Source organism: Callorhinus ursinus, unplaced genomic scaffold (genome assembly GCF_003265705.2).
Source record: "Callorhinus ursinus isolate GAN/ISIS: 27379988/994484 unplaced genomic scaffold, GSC_fseal_2.0 scaffold5, whole genome shotgun sequence".
Classification (NCBI taxonomy): domain Eukaryota; kingdom Metazoa; phylum Chordata; class Mammalia; order Carnivora; family Otariidae; genus Callorhinus; species Callorhinus ursinus.
The window spans coordinates 36,513,478-36,521,032 of record NW_027397067.1 but is presented as its reverse complement, the minus strand read 5'-3'; positions in this window follow the sequence as shown (position 1 = coordinate 36,521,032).

Here is a 7,555-nt window from a genome sequence, read left to right as displayed (position 1 = left end):
AGAATCATCTATTTAAGAAATTGTGCTGGGGAAACTGGATATTCACATGCAAAAAAAAATTAAATTGGACTTCAACCTTACAACCACACACAAAAATCATGTCAAAATGAATTAATGGCCTGAAACTGTAAAAATCCTTTAAGAAAATATAAGGAAAATGTTAACATTGGTCTTGGCAATAATTTCTCCAATATGACACCCAAAAGCACAGGAAACACAGGTAAAAATAGATAAGTGAGATTATATTAAACTAAAAAAGCATCTGTGCACCAAAGGAAACAATCAACAGAATGAAAAGGCAACATAAGGAATGGGAGACAATATTTTCAGGCCATGTATCTAATAAAGGGTTAATTTCCAATCTATGTAAGGAACTCCTAATTCAACAGCAAAACAAAACAAAACATAAACAAGTAACCCATTTAAAAATTGAGCAAAGAGCCTGAACAGACATTGCCCCCAAACATTTAAATGGCCAACAGGTATATGAAATAATGCAACATTAGTTAACAAGAAAATGCAAATTAAAATTATATCACCTCACATTGTTAAGATAGCTTTTATCAAAAAAACAAAAGACAAGTTTGAAAGAGGATGTGAAGAAATTGGCAACTTTTTATACTGTTTGTGAGAATGTAAATTGATACGGCTACTACCTAAAATAGTATGGAGTTTTTTTTTCTTTTTTTCAAAAAATAAAAGTAGAAGTGGGTGGAGCAAGATGGCGGAGGAGTAGGAGACCTGGATTTCGTCTGGTCTCAGGAATTCAGCTGAATAGGCATCAAACCATTCTGAACACCTACGAACTCAACAGGAGATCGAAGATAAGAAGAGTAACAACACTGAACAGAAAAACGACCACTTTCTGGAAGGCAGGACGTGAGGAGAAGTGAATCCGAGGCGATATTCCGGAGGATAGACGGCGGGGGAGGGGGCCTCCGTCGGCCGCTTCTGGCAAGTGATAGAGCCGCGGAGCACAAAATCGGAACTTTTTTTTTTTTTAAGATTTTATTTATTTATTTGAGAGAGAGAGAGAACGAGAGATAGAAAGCACGAGAGGGAAGAGGGTCAGAGGGAGAAGCAGACTCCCCGCTGAGCAGGAAGCCCGATGTGGGACTCGATCCCGGGACTCCAGGATCATGACCTGAGCCGAAGGCAGTCGCCCAACCAACTGAGCCACCCAGGCGCCCAAAATCGGAACTTTTAGAAGTCGGCTCCGCGGAGGGACGTCGCTCCAGTGGCTAAGTGGGGGGTGGAACCCTTGCGGGACAGTGTGTTCTCAGGACCCTCGGGGTCACAGAAAGACTGGGGGTGCCTGAGTGTGGCAGAGCTCGCAGGTATTGGAGCGGGGAAGCCAGCTGCAGAGACAGAGCCGAGGCGCGGGCTCTCAGCTCGGGGTTGCCATAAACTGTGATCCGTGGCCCAGTCGGGTCACTGCTCCTCCAGCAGGGACCCAACAAGCGGCAGAGCCGGGGAGACTCCCTTTCCTCCCCCGGGAGGAGCAGCGCGGAAGCGCACCCCAGGGATCTGCTGGGTTTGGAGACTCCACACAGGGTCGGGTGCCAGACATAGAAACACTCGATCACAGGCCGGGTGAGCACGGAGTGCGGCCGGAGACCGGGGAGACGGGAGTGACTGCTTTTCTCTGTGGGCACACTGAGGAGTTGGGCCCTGAGTTCTCAGCTCCTCCAGGCGGAGATTGGGAGGCCACCATTTTCACCCTGGTCCTCCAAAGCTGCGCCGAGAGCTTGCAGGGAACAAAAGCTCCCGAGAGCAAACCCAAGCAGCTTGCTTAGCCCGGACCGACAAGGGCGGGGCAATTCCGCCTCCGGCAAAGACATTTGGGAACCACAGCAACAGACCCCTCCCCCAGAAGATCAGCACGAACATCCAGCCAAGACCAAGTTTACCGATCAAGGAGAACGGGAGAACTCCAGCACTAGGGGAATACTGCACATAGAATTCATGGCTTTTTTACCATGATTCATTAGTTTTTCAAAGTTAATTTTTTTAACTGTTTTTTTTTTTGAATTTTTCTTTTTCCCTTTTTCAAACAACATCTTATCAATCCCTTTTTTAAAAAAAAAACATTTTTTATTTTTCATTTTTAGAGTCATATTTTTAATCCTTCATAGTAGTTACCCTTATTTTTGGCATATATATATAAGTTGTTCTCTCTTTAAAATTTTGAGATACAATTTCTTCTAAGAGATCAAAATATACCCTAAATCACTAGTGTATGGCTTTGTTCTAGTCTCCTGCCTGATCGCATTCTCCCTTTTTTTTTCTTTTTTCTTTTTCTTTTTAAATCTTCTTCTTTCTTTTTAAAAACAACTTCTTATCTTATCAATTCCCTTTATAAAATCTTTTATAATTTTCATCTTTACAGTCATCTGCCATCCCTTCATTGTGTCAACCCTTATTTTGTACATATATAAGTCTTTCTTCCTTTAAAATTTTAGCAGGCACTTTCTTCTAACAGACCAAAATATGCCCAAAAGCCAGTGTGTGGCACTGATCTATGCACTAGCCTGATCATATTTGACCATATTCTGTTTTTTTTGTTTTGTTCTGTTTTTGTTTATTTTTATCTTTTTTTTTCCTCTTCTTTCTTTCCCTTTCTTGTCCCCTGGTTTCAGGTCTTTTCTGATTTGTATACAGTATATTTGCTGGAGACGTTGTCAACCTGTTAGCATTCTGTCCTCTCATTCATCTGTTCTCCTCTGGACAAAATGACAAGACAAAAAAAATCACCTCAACAAAAAGAACAAGAGGTAGTACTGTCTGCCAGGGACCTACTCAATACTGACATTAGTACGATGTCGGACCTAGAGTTCAGAATCATGACTTTAAAAATACTAGCTGTGCTTGAAAAAAGTGTGGAAGTTATTAGAGAAACCCTTTCTGGAGAAATAAAAGAACTAAAATCTAAACAAGTCGAAATCAAAAGGCTATTGATGAGGTGCAATTAAAAATGGGGGCACTAACTGCTAGGATAAATGAGGCAGAAGAAAGAATCAGCGATATAGATAACCAAATGATGGAAAATAAAGAGGCTGAGAAAAAGAGAGATAAACAACTACAGGATCACGAGGGCAGAATTCGAGAGATAAGTGATACGATAAGATGAAACAACATTAGAATAATTGGGATCCCAGAAGAAGAAGAAAGAGAGAGAGGGGCAGAAGGTATATTGGAGCAAATAATAGCAGAGAACTTCCCTAATGTGAGGGAGGAAACAGGCATCAAAATCCAGGAGGCACAGAGAACCCCTCTCAAAATCAATAAAAATAGGTCAACACCCCGACATCTAATAGTAAAACTTACGAGTCTCAGAGACAAAGAGAAAATCCTGAAAGCAGCTCGGGAGAAGAGATCTGTAACCTACAATGGTAGAAATATTAGATTGGCAACAGACCTATCCAAAGAGACCTGGCAGGCCAGAAAAGACTGGCATGATATCTTCAGAGCACTAAACGAGAAAAATATGCAGCCAAGAATACTATATCCAGCTAGGCTGTCATTGAAAATAGAAGGAGAGATAAAAAGCTTCTAGGACAAACAAAAACTAAAGGAATTTGCAAACACGAAACCAGCCCTCCAAGAAATATTGAAAGGGGTCCTCTAAGCAAAGAGAGAGCCTAAAAGCAGCAAAGATCAGAAAGGAACACAGACAACATACAGTTAACAGTCACCTTACAGGCAATACAATGGCACTAAATTCATACCTTTCAATAGTTACCCTGAATGTAAATGGGCTAAATGCTCCAATCAAAAGACACAGTCTATCAGATTGGATTAAAAAACAAGACCTATGAATATGCTGTCTACAAGAGACTCATTTTAGACCCAAAGACACCCCCAGATTGAAAGTGAGGGGGTGGAAAATCATTTACCATGCTAATGGGCACCAAAAGAAAGCTGGGGTGGCAATCCTTATATCAGAAAAATTAGATTTTAAAACAAAGACTGTAATAAGAGATGAGGAAGGACACTATATCCTACTTAAAAGGTCTATCCAACAAGAAGATCTAACAATTGTAAATATCTATGCCCCTAATATGGGAGCAGCCAATTATATAAGGCAATTAATAACAAAAGCGAAGAAACACATTGACAACAATACAATAATAGTGGGGGACTTTAACACCCCCCTGACTGAAATGGACAGATCATCAAAGCAAAAGATCAACAAGGAAATAAAGACTTTAAATGACACACTGGACCAAATGGACTTCACAGACATATTCAGAACATTCCATCCCAAAGCATCGGAATACACATTGTTCTCTAGTGCCCATGGAACATTCTCCAGAATTGATCACATCCTAGGTCACAAATCAGGTCTCAACCGGTACCAAAAGATTGGCATTATTCTCTGCATATTTTCAGACCACAAGGCTTTGAAACTAGAACTCAATCACAAGAGGAAAGTCAGAAAGAACTCAAATACATGGAGGCTAAAGAGCATCCTACTAAAGAATGAATGGGTCAACCAGGAAATTAAGGAAGAATTAAAAAAATTCATGGAAACCAATGAAAATGAAAACACAACTGTTCAAAATCTTTGGGATACAGCAAAGGCAGTCCTGAGAGGAAAGTATATAGCAATAGAAGCCTTTCTCAAGAAACAAGAAAGATCTCAAATACACAACCTAACCCTACACCTAAAGGAGCTAGAGAAAAAACAGCAAATAAAGCCTAAACCCAGCAGGAGAAGAGAAATAATAAATATCACAGCAGAAATCAATGAACTAGAAACCAAAAGAACAGTAGAACAGATCAACGAAACTAGGAGCTGGTTCTTTGAAAGAATTAACAAGATCAATAAACCGCTGGCCAGACTTATCAAAAAGAAAAGAGAAATGACCCAAATCAACAAAATCATGAATGAAAGAGGAGAGATCACAACCAACACCAAAGAAATACAAACAATTATAAGAACATATTATGAGCAACTCTATGCCAGCAAATTAGATAACCTGGAAGAAATGGGTGCATTCCTAGAGATGTATCAACTACCAAAATTGAACCAGGAAGAAATAGAAAACCTGAACAGACCTATAGCCACTAAGGAAATGGAAGCAGTCATCAAAAATCTCCCAACAAACAAAAGCCCAGGGCTAGATGGCTTCCCAGGGGAATTCTATCAGACATTCAAAGAAGAATTAATACCTATTCTCCTGAAACTTCCAAAAAATAGAAATGGAAGGAAAACTTCCAAACTCATTTTATGAGGCCACCATTACCTTGATCCCCAAACCAGACAAAGACCCCATCAAAAAAGAGAATTACAGACCAATATCCTTGATGAACATGGATGCAAAAATTCTCACCAAAATACTAGCCAATAGGATCCAACAGTACATTAAAAGGATTATTCACCATGACCAAGTGGGATTTATTCCTGGGCTGCAAGGCTGGTTCAACATCCGCAAATCAATCAACGTGATACAATACATTAACAAAAGAAAGAACAAGAATCATATGATCCTCTCAATAGATGCAGAAAAAGCATTTGACAAAGTACAGCATCCTTTCTTGATCAAAACTCTTCCGAGTATAGGGATAGAGGGTACATACCTCAACATCATAAAAGCCATCTATGAAAAACCTACAGCAAATATCATTCTCAATGGGGAAAAGCTGAGAGCTTTTCCCCTAAGGTCAGGAACGCGGCAGGGATGTCCACTCTCACCACTGCTATTCAACATAGTATTAGAAGTCCTAGCCACAGCAATCAGACAACAAAAAGAAATGAAAGGCATCCAAATCAGCAAAGAGGAAGTCAAACTCTCACTCTTTGCAGATGATATGATACTGTATGTGGAAAACCCAAAAGACTCCACCCCAAAACTGCTAGAACTCATACAGGAATTCAGTAAAGTGGCAGGTTATAAAATCAATGCACAGAAATCAGTGGCATTCCTATACACCAACAACAAGACAGAAGAAAGACAAATCAAGGAGTCGATCCCATTTACAATTGCACCCAAAACCATAAGATACCTAGGAATAAACTTAACCAAAGAGGCAAAGGATCTGTACTCAGAACACTATAAAATACTCATGAAGGAAATTGAAGAAGACACAAAGAAATGGAAAAACGTTCCATGCTCATGGATTGGAAGAACAAACATTGTGAAGATGTCAATGCTGCCTAGAGCAATGTACACATTCAATGCAATCCCCATCAAAATACCATCCACTTTTTTCCAGGAAATGGAACAAATAATCCTAAAATTTGTATGGAACCAGAAGAGACCCCGAATAGACAGAGGAATCTTGAAAAAGAAAAGCAAAGCTGGCGGCATCACAATTCCGGACTTCCAGCTCTATTACAAAGCTGTCATCATCAAGACAGTATGGTACTGGCACAAAAACAGACACATAGATCAATGGAACAGAATCGAGAGCCCAGAAATGGACCCTCAACTCTATGGTCAACTCATCTTTGACAAAGCAGGAAAGAATGTCCAATGGAAAAAAGACAGTCTCTTCAACTATTGGTGTTGGGAAAATTGGACAGCCACATCCAGAAGAATGAAACTGGACCATTTCCTTACACCACACACAAAAATAGACTCCAAATGGTTGAAAGACCTAAACGTGAGACGGGAGTGCATCAAAATCCTAAAGGAGAACACAGGCAGCAACCTCTTCAACCTCAGCCGCAGCAACTTCTTCCTAGAAACATCGCCAAAGGCAAGGAAAGCCAGGGCAAAAATGAACTATTGGGATTTCATCAAGATAAAAAGCTTTTGCACAGCAAAAAAAACAGTCCACAAAACCAAAAGACAACCCACAGAATGGGAGAAAATATTTGTAAATGACATAACAGATAAAGGGCTAGTATCCAAAATCTATAAAGAACTTATCAAACTCAACACCCAAAGAACAAATAATGCAATCAAGAAATGGGCAGAAGACATGAATAGACATTTTTTCAAAGAAGACATCCAAATGGCCAACAGACACATGAAAAAGTGCTCAACATCGCTCAGCATCAGGGAAATCCAAATCAAAACCTCCATGAGATACCACGTCACACCCGTCAGAATGGCTAAAATTAACAAGTCAGGAAACGACAGATGTTGGCGGGGATGTGGAGAAAGGGGAACCCTCCTACACTGTTGGTGGGAATGCAAGCTGGTGCAGCCACTCTGGAAAACAGTATGGAGGTTCCTGAAACAGTTGAAAATAGAGCTACCATACGATCCAGCCATTGGACTACTGGGTATTTACCACAAAGATACAAATGTAGGGATCCAAAGGGGTACGTGCACCCCAATGTTTATAGCAGCAATGTCCACAATAGCCAAACTGTGGAAAGAGCCAAGGTGTCCATGGCCAGATGAATGGCTAAAGAAGTTGTGGTATATATACACAATGGAATATTATGCAGCCATCAAAAGGAACGAGATCTTGCCATTTGCAATGACGTGGATGGAACTGGAGGCTGTTATGCTGAGTGAAATAAGTCAATCAGAGAAAGACATGTATCCTATGACTTCACTGATTTGAGGAATTCTTAATCTCAGGAAACACACTGAGG